Raw genomic sequence first — 24,619 nt, forward strand, 5'->3', positions numbered from 1 at the left:
AGTTCCACTGGTTTTTAATTTATGATGTGTTTGCCATTTATTTTTCCATAATCTGATTACTTGCATATCCTACCATGATTTCTTACTTAGGCCTGTTTTTTATTTTTTATTATGTTTTTTTTAATTGGAGTATTCATCAAATATTTATTACAGATTCCTTTTAATTCATTCTGCAACCAGTCCCATTAAAAACTTTTTGCAGGAGACATTCAAATTTTGTTTTCAGTGACTATTGTTTTTGATAGAACGTAGAATTAAGCCATATGTTCAGTAAATGGACATCCTAAAACCTTCTTCATTCTGTCACATCACACAAGTTTGTGTTTGTACACTGTTGTTCATTGTCACCGTCCCTTTTCAGCTATTTCTGAAACTTTATCTCGCTAACCATTTAGTACACGTAGGTACGTCTTCAGAGCTTGCCATATTTGTGCAGCAAGCTCATCCTGAGTGTAGCACTGTATCATCAGAATTGTTCTCCACTGCTCTCCCCTCCACCATCATGAATGCATCCCTAAAATGACACAACAAAGAAGTACTAGTAATTATTTGTGTACTTTTTTATTCTGGAATAATTGATGTAAGTCAGACCTACACATAAAATCTGTCAACACTGAGTTAACTCTAATTAGTTTTAATAACTCTGTTCACAATATGCCACCAAGTAAAAAGCCTGTACAGCTAAGACTCTAACATGAGTAGTTTGAAAGCTTAGTCAAAACCTATCATTGTTAACATATTTTCATCGAAATACTTGCTTAAAACTTGTGTCAATTTGTAATATTTCAGTCACAGATTTTAGTGTTCCGTCCACCAAGCCCTGGTCCCTGAATTGTGCCACAATCACTGTGTAATTATATTCTGAACTGTGATTTTTGCACACTGATTTTGAAATCATCTTTTGAGATGGAATTATAAAATGAAACTGCCAGTTATTTATCATGTACTGACCTAGGATGGGAGCACTAAACATTTAAGGCAAAAACAGTTATATCTTTAGACAATTGCTAGCATACATTTAATTATATGAACAGATTGCTGTAACTGTTGCATCCAGAAGTTTTTTGACCTCCAAAATTTAGTGGTCATTCGTCAAACAAAAATGTATTTTTTTCATCCTGGAAGGAGGTTAGGTATTTGTTAGACAAAATGTATTTTAGACAAAATATGTAACTTTTGGTTTATTTATTCACAAGGATACCTGAAGGAACAGGATTCTGAAAATCTGGGACAGAACTGCAGACACTCAACAAAAGCTGGAAATTTACACTTAATCTGGTAAAATAATTTGATGACATCACCATTTTTAGCATTCATTCACCAAGCCTGTAGAACTGGCATATTTTAATGTACACCTTGGTTGATAGATTCATGGTTACCTAACGGGTTCCCTTCACATCGTCGACATTTCAGAATATCGAAGACCATATGGCCGAGATCGTGTGACTGACATTCGAAATGTCGACCATGCGGAACCGGCATTCCACAAAGAATTTTGGAACAACATCCAGTTATATTGCAGGTTTTTGGATGACATCTTTAGTCTGTGGAAGGGAAAAGTGGAAGATACCCTGGCTTTATTAACCACCTGAACAAAACTACTTCATTTTTGGAATTTACTTATAGCTACAACACTAGAGGTATACATTACTTGGACACGGCAATGACTGACTTTCGAAATGTCGACCATGTGGAGCCGGCATCTCCGTACAGTGCAGAATAGAAACATTTCCTTCTTCTGCACTGTAGTGCGATCTCTGAGTTGGTATATTTAAGTTATGGGGGGTATGGGGGGGTGGATCCTTACACAGGGATGCAGGGGGGCATAGCCCCCCTGCTAGTAGTGTGAAGGTAAGTTATCGTGTTTTTTTTTTTTTTTATTACATGGTCAACATTTCGAATGTGGATCATATGGTCTCGGCCATATGGTCTTCGACATTCTGAAATGTCGACCATGTATAGTAGACTCTACTAAACAAGTTGTTAATCATGGGGATCTCTATAAGTCTTTTCCTGCATTCCCATGACACTTTTAGCCCTTATAATTTAAGTATGAATAACCTAGAGCTGGGCAGAACATTTACATGTTACCCTTATCCATAAAGGATGAGGGTGGTAAACCATGGGTGAATTTGTGGTCCCCATCCATTTGTCCAGATTATCTTTTAATAGAGGTACTTTGCTTTATGTGGAGAAGACAATTCCAAAGAACTGGTATTTTCTGCAATACATTATCTATCCCTCTAACATGTTCTGTTTATGTTTAAGAACAGATTAAGATCTCTTAAGAGGGTGCTTATGCCATCACTGGGCTTGCAGATATGCAGTACATCTGAAAGTATATGGTCTTTTGAGGCTCTGTTCACAAATAAGAGATTGCCCCTCAGTAGCCTGTATTATACCAAGAAGAGAGATATTGCTTTGAGACTGTAAGTGTGGCTTTTATGATTTAGGCCCTTGATTTTCTTGGTGAGAAAGCATTGTAGTCATTCGAGTTATGCTAAGTGTTTGGATGAGTACATACTGACAGAGTGGAATCATTACATCCCTAGACCTAGATGTCACACCCTTACTAATAACTATGCAATGATAAAGGACTTTCTTATAACAGTGGATGCATAATACATAGATTCTTTGGTTCATAGGATGTTATTGGCCTGGAGGCCCTTATAAACTTAGCCAATAATTTTGTCCATGTTCCCACAAAGTCAGCACCTGTTTCCCCTGTCTAGCAGGGACACATGTGGGATCCAAGGGATGTATTGTTTGTTTCCCATCTAGTCATCCAGGTTCCTCTTAAAGAGAGCTAGTGAGATACTCTGCTTGACACAGAGAGGGAGTGTATTCCACAGATGGGGAAGTCTTTGGGACATAAATCTATCCTGCCAAAAAGTTCTATTAATGTCATAGACCAGGTTGAGGCCTTGCATGAGGATTGCATAAGTGGGGTGAGTTTGACTTACAGATATACAGCAACTTCATCAAAGCTGGGTCTGAGGTGGCCTTGTATGCCAGACACAGGTCACCTCTGAGCAGGCTGTATGGAATTGAGTAGAGGGACTGGGATTTTAGCCTATCTGTATAGGATAGGTGTTTGAGACCCTAGCTTTTCCTTGTCAGGAACCTCTGTGGTCTCTCCAGCTGCTACATGTGTTTGGCAAGGTACATGCTGAAGGGGGTATTGTAATTGATAATGGGTCTGATAAGGGAGGAGGACAGGGATGTTATGGCCTCCTTGTTCCTAGATGAAATCCCCTTGCTTATAAGGTGGGCCATGTAGAAAACCTTTTGTACAACGTAGGCAATGTGCTGGTCAAAGTCAAGTTGCTAACAACCTGGGTGCCTAAGTCCCTAACGACTGATTGCATGCTTAGTACGTTGTTATTAAAGTGATAATTATGGGGATGGCATTTTCTTCAAATCCCCAAAGGGGATAATGATGCATTTCTTGGAATTCAGTTTGAGGCAATGCTTCTGGCACCAGTCATTAATTTGGGTAAGGCCTTCTTGGAGGATGCTCACATAACTAGGGGAATTTAAGACAGCACCCAGCTTGCAGTTGTCTGCAAACTTGGTCATCCATAGACCACTGGTTTTGGCTTGCACCCCAGAAAAGTATGTCCCAAACAGTAGAGACCCCAAGACTGATCCTTGGGGTACACCACTCATTACGGGTCTACTAGTGGTGGCTTCCCCTATTTTGTCTGAGTGGGTGCTATCAGTTCTATCAGTGAGCCATTTAGCTACTCATCTGGTAAAATATGGGTTGATGCCTAGCAGGGAAAGTTTATCTATTATGCCCAAGTGGGGAATAGTGTTGAAGGCCTTGGCTAGGTCAAGATAGGCAGTGTACATCAACGTCCCCTCATCCATAGCTTTGGTGACTGTTTCAAAGAAGTCGACCAAGTTTAACAGGCATGATCTCCATTTGACAAAACCAAACTGTGTAGGGTCAAGTGTTTGGAGGTTGCCAATGTCCTTGTTTATAAGGTCCATAATAATGTGTTTCATGGCCTTACAGATCAGGATAGTTAGGCTGATGGACCTATAATTGCCTGAGTCAGTGGATGCTCCACCTTTGTGTAAATAATGATCAATAGACAGTTTGTTGTCCACACTGATTATGAGGTCCCTAACTACTGGATCGATTTTCAGAGGTATATTGTCAATGTGATATTTACAGGGGCCATCATGTTTGTTGAAAGAGACAATTATATAGTTTTAGCAGTTAGTTTTAGTCCATGGTTAACATCAGCTATTTGTTTGGGAAAGGCCATTGTAGAGAATCTTGGTGCACTTTGGAGATTTTATGATGGCACCAGGTTTACAGTCATCTGCAAACAGCATCAGCCGTAACTCCTTAACATATACCTTGATCTTGAAAAAGTAAATGCCAAAGAGGGGTGGCCCAAGCACTGCACCTTGGGGCACACCACTAGTGAAAGGTCTTGGTGGAAGTAGAGCCACCTATGCTAATTTCCTTGGTTCTATTTGTGATCCAGTTTGGTGCTCAATGAGTTACATAGGGATTAACATTTAGCTGGAAGAGTTTATCAGCAATACCTGTGTGTTGGGTGGTGTTGAATGCCTTTGTGAGGTCTTGTTATGCGGTGTGTACCTATTTTCTATAATCCATTGTTTCAGCAGCCTTTACAAGAAAGTAGACCAGGTAAAGCAGGCTGGATCTGCCCTTAACAAACCTGAACTGGCTTGGTTCAAAAGTCTGTAGGTTGCCTTTGTCTTTGTTTACATATTTATTCCATAATGATCCTCTCCATAGCCTTAAAGATGTGGTTAGTCAAAACTTATGGATCTATAGTTACTTGTATCCAATGATGCCCCACCTTTGTGCAGGAAATAATTTTTTCTGCCCTCCGTTCAGATGGCACAAAGCCTGTTTGGAGGTTGATATCAAATAACCTCTGTTGAGGGGTTAACAGATCCTGTTTCAGGCTAGCCAGTAGGCAGCCTGTTATATTATCTTGCCCCATAGAAGCAGTGTTCTTCACCTTGGAAAATGCTTTGAGGACTTGTTCTTGGGAGACTTGGACAGGGAGCGTAGATGTGGGTATGTGATCTAGGAATGTTGGGGAAGAAATGGTGTGAACTTTGAGCTAAATGTATCTGCTAGTAGATTGGCTATTTCCTCAGGGTCAGTGTTTGTGATACAATTTACTATTAGCTTGTTGCGGTGCTGGACATTGTTTCTGAGGTTTTTAACATAGTTGAAGAAACCTTTATTGTTATCTTTGGCCTGGGTGGCTATTTTTACCTCATATCTTGCTTTGGTTGATTTAATCAGGGACCAGAGTTCCTTGATAAATTTAGCAAGGGCATGTTTGACATCTTGAGAATTACATGCATTATTATGTGCTGTGAGTTTTTTTTTCATTGTAGACCCTGTTTTTATTTGGGTTCCAGAGTAGGAGTTTATTTTTAAATTTTGCATTGTATTTACTTCAGAGGGGGCAGATGCATCTATGTAGTAATTCACAAGGGTATAAACTTTGGGGGTAAAGGATTCTGCATGTGCAGTGAGGCTATCAGATTGGAGGGGAGTTTTGAATTCAGCCAGGTCATTACTCAGTTTAAGTAGATTAGCCTTTGCATAATTTCTGAATACTGACATATTTGAAGATACTTTCATGTTCAGTCCTATTGTGAAAATTATTGATTTATGGCCCAATTTGACTTGGGAGGAAATTACAAGTGAAGAGGGTGAGGCCTAAGTCCAGAATTTTGTCTCACCTAGATGGAGTGCAGACTAACTGGGCCAGAGCATTTGTATTTATTAAGTCTAGAAACCTCTGGGTGTACATATTAAGGAATGTACAAGTCTCCCAGTTCATGTTGGGATAGCCGAAGTTCCCTAGGAGAATTGTGTGTTGTCTAATGCAGAGGGACTCCATATTAGTCTGGTAGGAGGTAGGGACTGGGGGGTGGTGGGGCATAGAGGGATCCTATAGATGGGTGTGATGTGATAAGGAGTTTTGTTAATGGTAAATTGGATTTGGAGGGGTTCCAGGTTATTATCTTGTCTCATGAGTCTGGAAGTGAGATTTTGTTTTATAACTACAGAGACGGTGCAGTCTTTAATGCCTCCATTTAGTGCAGTGGGACTGAATGTGTGGTAGGTGTTGAAATGCTGCACTAATGGAGGGTGCCCTCATTGGTCTTGAATCACATCTCTGTGACGATGCATATATTTATGCATTCCAAGGTAAGCAATACCTGCAGGGAATAGGGAGTAGTGTTTGTTTTTGTTGATTGTTCTAGCACTGAGCAGCAATACCTTTATGTTTTCTGGATTCTGTTTTGATAAGTTTGAAGTTCTTGAGGCTGACATTGCCTAAAAAATTACTACATGGACAAGGTTTTAGCAATGGGTCTATATTAGAATCTCGAAGTCTGACAATATCGACTCTGATATTGTCGACACGAGATTAGCAAAAGCGCAGAACATCGAACAATTAAATGGAAATCTCCGTAAGAGGAGATTTCCATTTACTTCAATGTAGTGTGGTCTTGGAGTTGGTATATTTAAGTAGCGGGGGTGTGGGGGGTGCAGGGGGGCTTGCCCCCCTTCTTTAACCCATCAGGGTAAGTTTTTCTTGTTTAATTTTTTTTTTTGTTTTCGAAGTTACGGAACTTCGATCATATGTTGTCGACCATATGGTATTCCATGTTCTGTAACTTTGAGATTCTAATATAGACCCTTTAGCAATATACAAAAGTCTTGGGCAGATAGGTGGAGGTCATCACCGACAAAACAGTTAGGACTGTCTACCATGTATATTGGAATTTCCTTTGAAAACATCTGAAGCTAAGCCAATTATTGAAGTTAATAATCTTTTGTTCTATTGCATTGCCATTCTTAGTGATGGTAAAATGCAGCTCAAAGCTAGATTCCTACCTGCCTCGGTCACAAATTCTGAGAGCTCCATCATGTCTCCCTTCATATAGTTTAGGGAGGAATTTCTGTAGTCATTTACTCCCTGTGTACTATGTGTTATATGTGCACTTGTGGTGTAAGGACTTGAGTGCATGTGTGATGTGGCAAATTGTGGCACCCAAAAGGCTACTAACTTTGACACTCTCCTTACTCATTCTGTGTGTCAGTATGTCTCACTATGGTGTCACCAATGGACGTTTGGCTTATGGGGTTTTGAGATGAGACACTGTGAGCCTTAGATGCATGTTTCATGGTGGGTGCTGCCTGAACTGAGTGGTTGTGAGGTGTCTAAGGTTACTTGTTTCTTTAGGAGGCCTTTATGATTTAAGTAGGTTGTTTTTAAGAGACTCAGCATATATAGAGTCTATGTGTTTGGTCTGTATTGTGTGTGACAGGTATAGTGTGGTGTTATGTGTTACTGACGTGTTTGTAGTGACTTTATGTCAGAATGTTGCTTCCAATAACACTGTATAATTGCATTTCTCATGCACTTTGTCAGTATGCTTACATTTTAGGTGGTTGTTAGTAAACATCAGACAAGTGCTACATTATCTTACAATGCCAATTTCAAATAAACTGGCTACAAACACAGCTGGAAAGTGCAAATCCATGGTTCCAGGTGCTTACTAATGCAGACCGAAGGGAGGAGTAGTGCTTATGGGCTCGAGGTTGATTACTGGAGGTGATAATGTTTGTTTCAACACATGGAGATAGTGCAGATCTCAGGTGCACCAACTAGAAATCAGAGAAACTTTGCTCCTTCTCTCAACAGAAGCAAAGGGTAGCACTAATCCCACGCAACTTCCTGAGAGGAGGTAACTAATCCCAAGCTCCTTCCCGAGAAAAGGTATGAACCTACCTGCCAGTGGGTTTTGTATACTTGCTATAGTTTTCTATTGGTAGATATCCTGGATGGAGCTTACAACAGCTGGATACAACAGAAAGCCATGCTGCACAAAGGCCCTGAAGAGGTTCTCACTAAAGCTACTTCTGTGGTTGTGAGAGCTGCCATTTTCTAGCATGAAGCACATTAGTCAAAATGGCAGCAACTTTCATGTTGGCATTGCAGTTTGATCTGCTATTGTAAAGTGAAAGCATCTGTCTGTGATGCCAGTATCAAACAGAATCCAGGTTCTGTACGATTGACTCGTACATGGAGGAGTAAGCAGATTAGTGCTTGCACTCAGAGTTAGAGTGTGGAATGTGCTAGAAAGTGTAATGTTGGTTAGTTGGTTAGGCATCCACTGAAATCTTCTAAACATAAGTAGAATTTAAGCATTTTGCTCGCACTTGTGTACTGTTTATCACTGTACTGTTGCTTCATTTTATACTGTTGCTGCTGTTACTATTTTATTCTGCACTTGTTTTTTTTTTTTTATTCATCTGCCTTCAGTAGCAAAGGCTAGATTCAGACTAGCTGAATCTAGCCTGTTTGATATCACTAGAGCACTAAGTTGCAGTTTGCAGGAATAAAGGCTCTATGAGGGGCTTTTCTATTGGTAGATTGTGTTAGAGCTGCTTAAATTCATTTGAACTTAAGCATCATGTTTGCACGTAGCTGTGCACCATGCAATGGGGTCTGGCACTGTGGTGTATAGATGCAAATGGCAAATGCTTGGAAAGACAAATTTTCTTTAGACAGCTACTAGGGAACCCCTCCTAGGTTTCCCTGCTTCTCAATGCACAACACAGTTGCTCACTGGTGCCTGGAGAGCAGCCCAGCTGTGCATTTTGATGCGTTGATTCAGGTTTCTGTTCCTAAACCTCCTCGTGAATTAGCTGATTTTACTAGTCCTACTGCATATCCTGGTCCATCTAGCCCACTCTCTACTGCTTATTACAGAATACACCTGTCATAATGGATGGACAGTTTTCCACCATTTTTCTAGCCACCCTGATTGACATGGGCATCTTGAGGCAATGTAGCAATTGCCTCATGTATGCTGACAACCTATTACTCCTAAAACATACAAACACAATATTTGAGAGATGTATCTACACTATGAATCTGGAATCATAGATTCATGGGTTCATATGTGTGTACTAGGCTAATGGCACTGGAGCCTTTACAAGCCTAGCCCATAGGATTACCCTGGCATCATGACACCTGACCTTAGTTCCCAGTGCCTCTGTCAAGTAGAGCCACTGGAGTGATCCCAGGGTGAATTTTCTATTTCCCATCCACTCATCCAGATTTCTCTTGAAGAGGCCCAGTGAGGTACTCTGTTTGACATGTATGAGAAGTCTATTGCATAGCATGGGCAGTCTCTGTGTTATGAACCTGTCCCTCCAGCATGTTCCGTTGATTGTGGTAATGAGGTTGAGGTCTCTAGAGTGTATGCTGTGGAGGGATTGGGATTTCTTTAGATGTAGCATTTCTAACAGAGCTGGGTCAGACATGGCTTTGTAAGTCAAGCAGAGATCACCTCTAAGTAGACAATATGAGACAGACAGTAGTTGGATTTTTTTGAGTCTGCCCATATAGGACAAGCGTTTAAGGCCTAGGATCCTCTTTGTAAAGTACTTTTGTGGCCTCTCCGGTTGTTGCAGGTGTCTAGTGAGGTACATGCCAAATGGGGCATTGTACTCAGTGATTGGCCTAATGAGGGAAGAGTAGACGGAGAAAATGACCTCTTTCTTCCTGGATGCAAAACCCTTAGTAATAAGATGTGCCACAAAGAAGGACTTTCTAACCACAGTGGCAATATGGTGGTCAAAAGAGAGGTTGCTGTCAACCTGTGTTCCCAGATCTCTTATAATGCCTTCTGTGTTCAGTGGACTACCACCGATGTGGTAATTCATGGGAACTGGGTTTTTCCCAAAGGAGATGACGATACATTTTTTGACATTGAGCTTAAGGCCATGGTTCTGACACCAGTCATTGGTCTCAGTGAGGCCTTTCTGTAGGATGTCAACATCACTTGGAGAGTTAATAATAGCTCCAACTTGCAATCGTCTGTGAACCTTATCAGCCAGAGTCCCATCGTGTTGGCCTGGACTTCAGAGAAGTAGATACCAAACAAGAGGACCCAAGACCGAACCCTGTGGGACTCCACTCTTGACTGGTCAGCAGTCTAACTTGGAGTCAGCGACTTTCACACTGTAGGTTCTATCTGTGAGCCAGTTTGCAATCCACCTAGTGATATAGGGATTGATGCCTAGCTTAGTGAGTTTTTCTATGATTCCTGAGTAGGCAATGGTATCAAAGGCCTTGGCTAGATCAAAGTAGGCTGTATAAACCACCTTGCCTTCATCCACAGCTCTGGTGACTGACTCAAAGAAGTCAACCAGGTTGAGCAGACATGATCTACCCTTCACAAAACCAAATTGTGTGGGATCCAGAGTTTGAAGATTCCCTATATCCTTGTTTATTAGGTCCCTGATGATGCATTCCATAGCTTGGCATATCAGACTCATCAGGCTAATGGGGCAATAGTTCCCAGGGTCTGTAGTCACTCCTCCTTTGTGGAGAGGGATGACTGTAGCAATGTGCTATTTGGTAGGGACAAAGCCTGAGGTGAGCCTGTGATTGAACAGGACACACAGGCAAGGTGCTAGTTCACTCTGTAGTTCATGTAGAACACAAGCAGGGATATTGTCAGGTCCCATAGAAGCTGTATTCTTGGCCTTGGACAGTGCTGTTTTAAACTGTGTAGCAGTAATACTGGGTGCCTGGCAATCTACTGGTATTGTGATTGGTCCTTTGGGGGGGTAAAGTTGGCACTGAATCTGTCGGCCAGTATATTGGCAATATCTGTTGGCTCAGTATAGGAGGTACCATTGTGCAGTAGCTCAGAGTAAATCTGGGTATTGCCATGGAGATTCTTTACATAACTATAGAAGGCCTTTTGTTTATCTTTATTTTCTGCTGCAATTCTGTTTTCATAGCTAGTTTTAGAGGATTTGATGAGGGATCTCAACTTTTTGTTGATGCTGATAAGGGACTGTTTCCTGTCTTGGGACCTTATTCTGCATCAGTTTCCTCCTTCAGTTGTAGAATTTGTTTATGTCAGGGGACCACCAGATTGGCTTTCTTTTTTTGGAGGAGAGCATCTTGGTTCTACTGGGTATGGCGAGATCACATAACAAACCAGATATCAAGCAGATTGTCAGCGCACACATTTCACCTCTTCCACAAACCAAGCACATAACTCATAAACTCACCTATGCAGAGTTACTTACTAGAAGTTTACCAAAAGAGCAGAGACTTCACAAACACAGACCTGCACACAATACAGTCCCAACAGAATCCACTACTCGTAAAAATACATGTATCAGTGTCTCACTCAATAAGCCTCTAAAGCATAACACCTCAAAACCAAATGTCTTGGTCATAGGAGACTCCATTGTGAGACATACAGATGTCCCCCTCACCAAGCTGGACAAGGAGAAGGTCATGGTCAGCTGCCTGTCAGGTGCCAGGATCGGCCAAATCACACACTTACTCAAGTCTCTTAACAAGTGTCATAGTCCATGTTGGAGTGAATGACTTGAGACCTACCTGACTGGACTATATGGAGAGAGACATGACTGAGCTTTCAGATTGTATGTCCCAGGCAGGTATGTCCCTAGCCCTAAGCATCATTCTACCTTCACCCAGGATGATGCCTCAATGCAATCAAAAAATGATTGACATTGACAATTGGCTTAGCTTCTCGTGCCAATCCAGGGATGATCCAGCATCTGTCAGCCTAGGGTGATATGGTCGACAGACTATGCTGTGTTGCCAGGGATGGTCTTCACCTGTCACCTCTTGGTTTTTGGTTACTGGTAAAGGTGCTTGCCTCCACCATAGTGCCTTTTGTTAGGCAATGTCATAAGAAACTGAAAAAATGCCAGCACAAAACTCAGTATATATCAGCAACAAACCTACAGCAACACTAAGGTAAAACTTAAGTGTTTTAATACATATTGAACAATTCAATAATCCAGACCGGTTTCAGCCTAACATGGCTTTCCTCAGTGGAACAAGAAAAGTACAAACAGGAAATGATGCACAAATGCAGGTTTAAATAAGGTCCATAGACCAATGATGTGCTTCCAAATGATTTTAGGCATGCCCATAATACTGCCTGTAAGAAAAACTGGAAGGAAAAATACAAACTAGAAAATAAGAAATAACAAGTAAAAAATAGATGACCCAAATAGCAAATATGGTAATAAAACATAAGTATGATAATACATTCAATATTGGATGAGTTTCAGTTACTTGTTTGTTTTGCCGTGCACTTGGATCCTACTTGCAGGGCTTTTCTTTTTTTCCTTTTTTGCAATGTCATAAGAACAAAATTCTTGATGTAAAATTATCCTCTAGAGACAAACTTAAGGTTATGCTGTTTAATGCTAGGAGTTTAAATCAGAAGCTGCACTCACTGGAGACACTCCTTACTCTGGAAGATGCCGATGTCTGTGCAGGCACAGAGACATAGCTCAAGGCCGCAGAGAGTAATCCTGCCATGCAAGGCTACAATGCCTTCCACATGCTCAGACTGCAAAATGAACGTGAAAGAACCAAAAGAAGAGGGGCATCCATCGTCATTAAAGACAAATATACCTCAAGACTGGTCAAACAGTACAACTCCCTAGAGTTACTCCCAGTCCAACTAACTGTCGGAAAGAACCCTATCCACATCATCATCATTACCTATTGGTCCCCATCATGAACCCCAAAAACAGAACCCCATGCACATCATCATCATTAACTATTGGTCCCCATCATGAACCCCAAAAACAGAACCCCATCCACATCATCATCATTAACTATTGGTCCCCACCATGAACCCCAAAAAAAGAACCCCATCCAAATCATCATCATTAACTATTGGTCCCCATCATGAACCCCAAAAACAGAACCCCATCCACATCATCATCATTACCTATTGGTCCCCATCATGAACCCCAAAAACAGAACCCCATGCACATCATCATCATTAAGTATTGGTCTCCATCATGAACCCCAAAAACAGAACCCTATCCACATCATCATCATTAACTATTGGTCCCCATCATGAACCCCAAAAACAGAACCCCATCCACATCATCATCATTAACTATTGGTCCCCATCATGAACCCAAAAAACCACACCACCTACTTACTTGAGTCACTCACAATACAGCCAAAACCCTGGTTATGGGTGACTTTAACTATCCTTTCATTGGTTGGAAAACACATATTTTATTTATTTTATATTTGTTGACCGGGTTTGTCCGACTGGGCTACAACTGCTCGTTTTCAGCAGAGGCCTGAGGAGAAAAGCTCCAACAGAAAAATAGAAATTTTACATATTGAATACATATAGAATACATTCATCAATACCACACATTATTGCATTACAGTGTCATACATTACAGTGTGGTAAGTGAAATACATATAGAAATGCATTCATCAGAGGGATACATTCATAATTACATATTATATACATAATAGTGCAATAGTTACATAGCTGAAATATTTTACTAGTTATGTTTGTACAGTGATGTACTAAGAGGAGAAGATAAAGTAGTAAGTTTGTTTATTGAAGGGAAGGAAGAGAGAAGGGAAATAGAAGGTTATAGGGGAGTATTTACAGGGTATAATTACATTGGCAAGGCCATTTTTCATGAAGTATTTTTTGTAGCGGTTTTGAATTGATTGGCATGTTCAAGGGGTCTTATATCTAGTGGTAGCCTATTCCAGGCCTTGGAAGGGTTAAAGCTATAGACTAGGTAATCCATTTTGGTCCTTAGTTTGTAGATTTTTAGTAGGCCTTGTTCAGAAATGCGGAGTAATCTAGTGGGTAGGTAATGAGGGATTAGAGATGAGATAGTTGGACAGAAAGAGGGTTTGTAGAGAATGGAATGAATAATCAGAAACTGATTATACCGAAGCAGGTTAGGTAATTCTAACCAATTTAGTTCTTTTAGTGAGCGACAGTGATGGGATTTGTATGAATTTTGGGCAGCAAATCTGGCAATCTTGTTATAAGTTGTTTCTAACTTGTTTAGTAGTCCATTGTTGAGGCTGGTGAGAATTTGGGAGCTATAGAGTAAAGTGGGTAAGAGGTAGGCATTCGAAAGGGTTAGTTTTTTTGTTTTGGTAAGATATTTTTTGTTTCTATACAGGATACCTAGCTTGAGATATGTTTTTCGGATACAGTTATTGACATGTAAATCAAAGGTTAGTCTATCATCAATAGTAACATCTAAGAGTTTTGTACTGGTGTCCACCTGTATTTGAGTATTATTGTGCAACAGTATGGAGAAGGAAGACTTTATGTGGTTAAGGTTTTTAGGGAGAAAGAGTAGTAATTTGGTTTCTTTGGATTAAGGATAAGTTGATTTTCAGATAGTCAGTTTTCTACAGAGTTAAAAGAGGACTGTGTGTGTGATTTTAGTTGAGTTGGTGATTTGGCAATAGTGATAAGTGTAGAATCATCTGCGTATTGTATCAGTGAGGATCCAGGACAGGAAGAGGAGAGAAGGTTGGTAAAGATGTTAAAAAGAAGTGGCCCAAGGATTTAGTCTTGTGGGACACCCGTTTTAACTGGAAGAAGAGGGGAGAAAGCTGAGAGCCATTTAACTGATTGGAGTCTATCAGAGAGCTAGCTGTTAAACCAAGATATGGCGGATGGAGAGAAGTGTAAGTTTGCTAGTTTAAGGAGAAGGAGTTTATGAGAGACTGCATCAAAGGCTTTAAAGAGGTCAATGAAGAGACAGGAAATAAGTTTGTTACTGTCTCTAGCTAGTGATACAGAGTTTAGGAAAGACAGGAGAGCTGTAGTAGTGCTCTGCATGGAACGAAAGCCATATTGGGTAGGTGGGAGTAGATTTTCTTGCAAAAGGTAGTGTAAGACTTGATCGTGTATACATTTTTCCAGAATTTTGGAGAGTGGTGAGAGTATGGCTATGGGTCCAAAATTAATTATATCTATGGAGTTTCCTCCTTTGTGTATTGGAAGGGTGTAAAATTGCTTCCAGATGGAAAGGAATGTGGATTCCATGATAGAGCGGTTCATCAGAATAGAAACTGGGAAAGCAAGAACATCAGCAGCAGTCTGAAGGAATGCAGAGGGAATGTTGTCTACAGATGTGGAGCAAGATTTTAATTTAGATAGTAGAGTTTTAATATAGTTAGTGGAGACAGGTTTGAGGGAGAAGGTAGTGGTAGGGTTACTATTAGGTTCATAGGTTCATAGGTAGGTACTAGGCTATCGGCCCAAGGGCCTAAGTAAGCCTAGCCAACAAGGTTTCCTGGCTTACACCACCAAAGAAAGTTAATTTCCTGTGCCCCTGTCGAGCAGAGCCACAGAAGTGATCCCTGGGATGTAGTTCTTATTTCCCATCCACTCATCAAGATTTTTCTTGAAGAGTGCTAATGAGGAACTTTGCTTGACATAGATGGGTAGCTTGTTCCAGAGTATTGGAAGTCTCTGGGACAGGAATCTATCCTTCCAGCATGTCCTGTTTATTGTGGTGACAAGGTGTAGGTCCCTAGAACATGTAGCTTGGAGGGATTGGGATTTCTTTAGGTGTAGCATGTCCAACAGCTCTGGGTTTAATATAGCTTTATATGTTAGGCAGAGATCTCCTTGGAGTAGGCGATATGCTGCAGAGTAAAGCTGGAGTTTTTTGAGACGGTCAGTGTAGGGCATTTGTTTGAGGCCAGTAATCCTCTTTGTGAGGTACTTCTGTGGACTTTCCAGCTACTGCAGATGTCTTGTGAGGTACATTCCAAAAGGGGCATTGTACTCTATAATGGGTCTAATGAATGCCGACTAGAGGGGAATAATGACCTCTTTTTTCCTGGATGAGAACTCTTTTGTGATGAGGTGTGCCATATAGAAGGATTTCCTGACTACTGTGTTGATGTGATTATCAAAGGAGAGACTACTGTCCACCTGGGTCCCAAGGTCTCTTATCACACATTTGGTGTTAAGTAGACTGTCGTTTATGTGGTAGTTCATGGGTACAGAGTTTTTACCAAAGGGGGATGACAATGCAGTTTTTGGCATTGAGCTTGAGGCCATGCCTCTGACACCAGGCATCTATCTCAGTGAGGCCGTATTGTAGGATGCCCACATCATTTGGGGACTTTACTATGGCTCCTGGTTTGCAGTCATCTGCGACCTTCATTAGCCAGAGGCCTTCTGTGTCAGCCTGTACTTCAGAGAAGTAGATAACAAACAGGAAAGGTCCCGAGTCTGAACCCTGTGGTACTCCACTTGTCACTGGTTTGAAGTCAGATTTGGAGTCTGCAACTTTTACAGTGTGGGTTCTGATAGTGTGCCAGTTGGCAACCCATCTTGTGATGTAGGGATTTATACCTAGTTTAGTGAGTAGCTATAATTCCAGCTATAATTGATGGAAGAGTTTGAGCTATTAGGTCTATTACTATTGGTGGGATGGTTTGTGTCTTGATTTAGTAATTTGGATATTGAGTCTATAAAGTAGTTATTGAATATGGAGACAGTTTCCTCATGTGTTTTGTCAGGATGAGGGTTAGGGGAGACTAGTGCACCTGGGTGTAGTATTTGATTTACAGAGTGCCAGAATTTTTAGGGTTGGATTTAAAGGTAGAAGGATTATTATAGAAGTTTTTCTTATCTTTATTTATGTGACTTTTTGCAAGATTTCTAAGTTCTTTATATTTTTGGAGGTCTGGTTGATGTTTAGTTTTAGTCCAAATTTTGATGCTCTGTCTTTTTTTTTTAGTAGTGCACGAGTGTTTATGTTTAGCCACCGGGATATGTTAGACTTTATGTGGACTGTTCTAAAGGGTGCCAGAAAATTTAAAATACTAAGGAAAGTGGAGTTAAAAAGTAGACAGCTTCATCGAAGGGGAGTAATTTTAAGGGATTCCAGTTCACATTTGATAATAAAGATTTGAGAGTTTCAGGATTAAAGTTTGTTAGTTTTCAGTTTCTGATAAACCTTTGAGGTTTAACTTGATGGGATGTGTATCTGAGTATTTTTATTGGGCAGTGATCACTTAGGGAATTTGGTAGTGTTTCAGGGTATGGTATTTTTGGAAGGGTGTGAGACAAGAATCCAGGCAAGCAGAGATGAGGCTGCATGGGAGTTATTGAAATAAGTGGGATCAGAGATAAGTTGAGTAAAGCCATAGAGATTAAGGTGTTGTGGGGAGTTCTGAGAGGAGAGAGATAGCCAGTCAATGTTGACATCCCCAAGAATGATAGTTTAATTTGGGTTGTGTTGGGAGATATAAGCAAGCATATTTTTCCAGTAGGGGGATGTTATCACCTGATGGAATGTAAATTGCTACAATGGTGATAGTGGAATGGCTATTAATATTTAGGTTTACAGATAAAATTTCGGCTGAGGAGAAGGCTTGGAATGTAAAAGTAGAGTTAGAAATGGTAAGGTGGTTAGAGTGTAGGATAGCAACGCCTCCATCTTTCCTTTTTGGTCAATCTAGATGGTGTATGCTATAGCCAGAGGGCAATATCTGTATGTCTTGGTGTTGGGATTTCAACCAGGTTTCAGTCAGAACAAGGATATCTGGAGTATTGTGGGAGATCCAAGTATGTAGATCACTTACTTTGTTCAGAATACTCCTAGTGTTTCTTGAATAGAAGGAAAAATGTTTCTTTGGGAGATTATTGACTTTGGGGTTAGGAGGGCTAGCAGTGGGGTGTGTTGGACCAGGGTTGGGTTGGATGTCTCCAGATAAGAGAATGTTTTTGTGGAGGTAGATGAGTTTGAGCATATTAGCAGTGGGGGTGTGGTATTTGGTTTTGTGTTTGGTGGGGGTGAGTTGGGTGTTAGGTAAGTGTATTTCTGGTAAGGGAGTATTTAATGAGAAGATAGATGGAAAAATGTAGAAAGTTTGGTGATTATTTATATGGCTCTGGGTTTTTAGGGGAGATAATGTTGGGGGTATAAGTGGATGTTAAGTGATGTGAGTATAAGAAGGAGGAGTAGGACAGGCAGTAATAGGATGGATGTAGTTAGAAATGCATAGATTTTACTCTTGGAGGAGTACATATTGTAGGGTGTTTTTAGTTAATAAAATGCACGGGGGTATAGTTTGTTGGTCTATTAGATAGGGGATACTAGTGTATACCAGCTAGTACCAGTAGGGGGGTGAAGTTAGAATATTTTGTTGTAGCAGCAAGAGGGTTGAGGTATAGACTATTATGGAGTGAAAGATAGGAAGGGGGGTGTCTGTTGTGGGATGTGCAAAGTAGTTAGCTATAAAGGAAATTATATGGTGTGGGTGGGAATGGGGGTAGGAGAATAATGAAGTGAGCCCGAGTGAAGCGAGGGTGAACGGAGTGGGGAGCCAAGCCCATAGTCAAGCACAGTCCAGAAACAATCAGTAAACTCTTAACAGAATAAGGCTATGTACTGTTAATAGTAAGAAAAATAGGTTTTGTTGTGTAGTACTATCAGGTAAGAAACATCTTAGAGCAGGCTGGGTAAGAAATATCTTAAAACAGGATAAGGAGTCCAGCATTTAATTGACATAAGTTTGTTGAAACTAACAGGCAGTCTATTAAGAAATAGGGGGGTCCTTGCTGCCAAGCTACTTTACAGCATACCAACTTGCTAGAGAGTACAGTAGATAATGCCTTAAATAAGTATTTTGTAAAATGTAAAAACTAAGCCAACATACTTTACAGATAAAGAGACACTGCAAGGTAAGAGAACACAGCTGTGTGATGAGTGATTTTCATTGCAACCGTTTAATGCAGCATGCAGGACTTTTAACAGTACGCTATCAGTATGGAGAGGAAAAAGACAAACTTGGCTGACAGCTGTGGAGAGAAAAAAAAATAATAATAAAAATTACCAAATATGGTGTTTAGTACACAAAAGATACCTGGAGGTATTTTAGAGAGAACAGAAAGAGAAACTCAAACAATATAAACACAAACTGTTAAGACAAACATCCTCGCTCTAAGATTTCTGGACTTTGTGAACACAAATGCTCTGAACAGATAGCCTGCAACCTCACAAGGGGCTCTAATGTCATTGAACTAGTCCTCACCACCATGGGGGATCACTACGCCACCCCATGTGTGGGACCCTCCCTGGTAAAATGCAATCATAAATCAGTCTCTTTCAAGGTAACAATCGTACCTGCCCCCCAGGAGCAAAAAGGTTGAAAAATTTATCCAAAGCAAACTATAGCTTCCTAATTGGTGGCATAAATCATTTGAAACCCTTCTGCCACCACTGGCAGCAATGTCTCCTATACAGAGGTGCTCACAAATGCCCTGTATAAACACCTATACAAATGTATAGATGCAGCCATATCAGAACAGATCAAAACAAGGTCCTCACAGAAAAACAAGCCACCCTGGTGGACATCTAGCATAAATAGGCTATACAACAAGAGAAAGAAACTGTCAAAGAACAAGAGGGAACAGTCTCAGCAGAGGAGGGAAACTCCTCACAGCTTGAACAAGCAAATTAGACATCTTGTAAAGTCTTCTAAAGCTAATAACAAAACTAAAATAGCATCCCTAGCTAAGGATAATCACAAGGCATCCTTTAGCTATGTCCGAAATCTAAAAGGTAAGGGCAGCTTTGTGCTGAAATAGTAGACAGTACCACTCATACTGAACCTGAGGACATTGCAAACCTGCTGGCAGACAGGTTTGGCAAAAACTTCACCCCCTGTCCCCACCAATTGTACCCCAGAGCATACCTGTCACCAGTCCCCTACCTAGTACCTCCAAAGAGCAGATCATAACTGCACTCTCCAAAGCCAAAAACACAGCCTTTGTGTGACCAGATAACATCCTCAGCTGCTTACTAAATGGTCTAAAACAGGAGTTTGCAGAACCACTGGGCACGCTCTTCAACCAAAGTCTAAGTACTGACTTTATTCCAGCTGAGTGCAAAACAGCAACCATAATCCCCTTTTACAAAAGGTGCCCCTCAACTGACCCTGGGAACTATAGACCCATAAGTCTAACCAGCCATCTCTATAAGGCCATAGAGAGAATCATCATGCACCTTATCAACAAGGCTATAGGAGACCTTCAAACTCTTGATCCAATCAAGTTTGGTTTCGTTAAGGGCAGATCATGCATGTTAAACTTGGTGGACTTCTTTGAGAGTGTCACCAAAGCCCTGAATGAAGGCAAAACAGTACATGCTGCCTATCCTGACTTAGCCAAGGCTTTTGACACAGTCCCACACTCAGGCATCATTCAGAAACTCACCCAGCTGGGGATTAACCCCACCAGCATATATACAGTCAAAGTTGGGGATGCCACCTCTACCAGCAGACTTGTTACCAGTGGTGTTCCACAAGGATCTGTGCTAGATCCCCTACTGTTTGGTCTCTATTTCTCAGAAATCCAAGTGAAAATAGATGGTCTGTGACTTACAAAGTTCATCGATGAATGCAAAATGGGTACAATTCATCGATTACCCCAATGATGTCAACATACTACAGAACAGGCTTACAATGAGAAATGATTGGTGCCAAAGCCACAGACTTAAACTTATTGCAAAAATGCATTATCATCCTCTTCAGCAAAGAAGTTACTGCAAATTACAATATTAATAATACCCCCGTAAGTGCAAGCCCCGTGATGAGAGATCTGGGAACGCAGGTTGAAAGCAACCTTAACTTAAATCATCATGTGCCCACAGTGGTAAGGAAGGTCTTCTATGTTGAATATCTCATAAGTAAGGGCATAGCATCCAAAGCAAAGAAGGTTACAACACCCTGGTACTCATCCCTTATCAGACCAATAATAGAGTACAATGATCCCTTCAATATGTTCCTCACCAAACACGTGTAGCATCTGGAGAGACCTCAGTGGTTTCAAATGAAGAAAATTCAGGGCCTTCAATGCATGACCTACATGGACAGACTGAAGGCCCTGTTATTGTATTATGTATCATATAGACTGCTTAGAGCCAACTTGTGCCTGGCCTACAGAGCAGTCTCGGACCCTGCTTTAATAGAAATGCTCCATATCCACAAATCAGAAGGGACATGGCTCACTCACTCTAGGGACCTTAACCTTGCCTGTGACATTAACAGGACATGCTGTTGATACAGATATGTCTGCCAGAGGCTGCCACTCCTCTGGAACAAACTTTCAGTTCACATTAAACAGAGCTCCTCAATTACCCTATTTAAGCATAACTTAGACAACTGGATAGGAAACCATAAATTAACCCTGGGGGTCCCTCTTGGACAGGGGCAGCCAGTGTTGACCTTAGATTAATTTTGCAAATATAGATTATATATTTTCCTCTATAAAGAACTAGGGTACATCATGGTTAGGCTTGTAAAGGCCCTAAGGCCAATAGCCTAGTAACCTCCTATATGATCCTATAACAGTTTCAGCCCATGCTCCCATATAAGGATGGTCCTGGGGTCATGAGCATGTCATACTATGAACATAATCAACATGAATTGCCAGCATGACAGAATGTAACTCTAAGCATATGTAGGATGACCAAGTAGGAATACTCTTGATATCCTCCAGAAATCTATATTGCAGGCCTACAAACTGACTGCAGAAATACTTAGGATGCCTCGACTCCTTCAGTCTGCTCCCTTCTGGCTTACTGCTAACCTACACTGTCATTTTCTGAACTTAAGCAGCTGGATCCATATGTGAACAGTCTGCTTTCTGCCACTGGACCAGTATCATATCGATAATTTTAGGTTTGATTAATGATATACTCATCACTCACAGATGCTTGTTTAGTTGCATGGCCGCGGAATAAATCCATTTCATACAAATAGTGACTTTCAAGGTCTTGTAGAAACATTGGGGGAAGCAAAGCTATGTGCTGGAATCACATAATGTACAAGCAGATGTAACATAATCAAACCCAGCTCCAGTGGAAAAGCCTGTATGGCAAAGAATAATGGTGTTCTGACTGCAGTCCTGGTGACCCGAGTTTGATTCTTTGTTCTAGATGCCAGTAGAGCTAGCTGGGGAGTAGGAATCAGTAGGTAGAGGTTGACTTGCCATCTCAGGTGAGGATTACTGGATTAAGCTTGGTTAAGCCTGCAGTAAGTGACAACCTTGGGCAGTAGGTAGGAGTGCAGCCCATCGGTCAGGGATTTGGCGGTGTCAGCTTGGCATGGTACATACAGCGCTTCATTCTGATGAAGCTTGATTCTGTATGACTAGTGTAGCGGACTTTGTACACAGGCTGCTGCCCTACAGGGAAGAACAAAAAGGGCATACAAGAAAAATCAACGGTATCTCAGATGATGGCCCACCACCAATCACCCCCCCATGCATTAGGTACTCATACTCACGATGAAGGCACTAAAAGGACCAATAAGGGGGTGGTGAATAGGATGGCTAAAAACAGGTGATAAAAAATATCCATGGTGGAACCACTAGGTTGTCCTGTTAGAGCACCAGAGGAATACAGGTTGCATTTCTAGCACTGTCTCAAATCTCTGGATTAATTATTACGTCATAAAAGCAGAACCTGTGACTTTCTCTTATTTGTTGTTGGAAACTGGCATTAGTTCAAGGTTTCATTTTCAAGTTACCAATACTTAAATAAACAAATTTGTACAATTATCATAAATAAACAACATGCGGCAGCAGTGAAAATGCACACAGGAAAGCGTTAGGACGTAAACAAAGCTGCAGCTCCCATGGCATATTCTTTACGTTCTAACAACGATATACGGATGCTATAATTGGGCCAGCCTGACAACAAATCTAAACACCTATTGAGGTCAAATGTCTCTGAAGCAATGCTTTAACATGCCATGCAATTTGGCCTCATGCCTAAAGACAGCAATGGTATCTGTAAGGCAGCAATTGTATCCGTAATTCGTAATTTTCTCGTACAATAATCATCAAATGCCATAGTTTCTGTTAATGTAACTTCAGCTAATTGATTAAAAAGTTGCTTCTGTTTCTGAGGTTTGTTTTAACTGCATAGTTTTCTTTATAGCATATTATTTTATGCTCTGTTTTGGCTTTCAGTATCAACATTGATGGCATCTTTTGCTTTTACTTTACCACATTCTCCTGTGAATACAGAGTTAAATTTTGTCTGAACAAGCTGAGATGCTTCATAAGAGTGGAAGGGCCTCTCCCCTGTGATTTTGCAGATAGCCAGTGGTGTAGATTTCATTTGTTATGTTTGCTGGCTGCTGGGTTTCTGTGTTTCAGCCAGCACAGAAGTGCCTCGAGGTCTGCGCAGGTGAGAACATTTCAGACAAACAGAAGTCATGTGACACACCAAACAAGCCTTTAGAGAATTCATGGGTGTGTGAAAAAAAAAGATACAAACACTGCTTCTAATCCTTACCTGCCCGGTTTATTAGGTATAGCTGCCTTGGTGATTAGGGGCTTATTTCCAGCTCTGCCCTTCTATAGTTTCTGCATCAGAGTAATTGTTCAGATTGTGCCCTCTCTACTTTCTAGGTAATGTCTGCTGACATGCGATATAGTCAGCCAACTTAAAGGAAAAACTAGATGCAACTTCATGATTGCCTTATGTGATAAAACATGCATTCTGATGTGAACAACCAAATATCAGATCTTTTCTGGCACTGCAAGCTGACAACTTAGTCACTTTTATACTACTATAAGAAGGAAAATAAATATAGTGGAGGAAATTACAGCAACCTGTTCTTTTTCATTTTAAAATAAAATAAAAAATAATGATTTGCAAATTTACTGAGGCAAGGCTTTTTCAGTCTTATTGCAAAGCAATAGCCTTACCAAAACTTTTGACTTGGTAAATTACAAGACTCTCTGTACTCTTTAGGCTTTTTAATATCCTGTTTTTACCTGCACTGCCTACTAACAATCAACGCTTCCATGACTTAATATGTCAATCGTTCCCCACAGGGTAAGAGACAGTCATAGAAGACCATAATCTAAGCAATCATTAAAACTTTCTGACTAAGACTAACCTTTGCTCCCCCATGGTAGCTCACAGATTCAGCTCACAATGCTGGTTTTGCACCTGCATAGTTCTGAACATCAATGGCATCTCCACATTTCTTTTCTGGTCAGAGCACAATATGGTTATAGTAGTTAGCTGGTAGGACATGTGAAGAGAAAAAAGTAGAAGAAAATGTGCAGTTTATGCATAAGAAATATATATACAGTCATGTAGTTAAATAATATATCAGAGTGACTTTCCGGAATAATATGTCATGACCCTTTCTTACTGCACAATATTCTTAGCCAGTAATTGCAGATGTAATTAGTTAAATTTTATCTTACTAAATGGTCCAGGCAAATCTTTTAGAGCCTCACACTTGGCTTTTCTTGATCTATATCTATGCATGCTGATAACTTTCATCCTTATTTTATAAAACTTTGTTACCCATAACCAGGCAGCTGATACCTATAATAAATCCTTCCATTACCATCACCAATAGATAAAGATAAACTAAATGTTATGTTTTTTTTTCCTAAAAAGAGCTTCTAGCCCTTTAAAATCACATATTTTGCATACATCAACTGCATTTATTTGATATCCTCAAGATAGCCTGTCTCAGGCCAACAAATTATATAAATTGCAGAGTGTTTGTACAGTAAAAAAAGAAAAAGAAAATTGACAAAACAACCTCTACAGAAGTACATGTAGGTGTTCATCATATTGATCACTGCTGCAGTAGTAGCCTTAGCTATATGGGTTATATCCTGCCAAGGCTATAACTGCTACTCAACTTCCAAAGCTTCGAGGCACCTTCCAGAAGCC

Source organism: Protopterus annectens, chromosome 8.part1 (assembly GCF_019279795.1).
Source record: "Protopterus annectens isolate FY-2018-M chromosome 8.part1, PAN1.0, whole genome shotgun sequence".
NCBI lineage: Eukaryota > Metazoa > Chordata > Ceratodontiformes > Protopteridae > Protopterus > Protopterus annectens.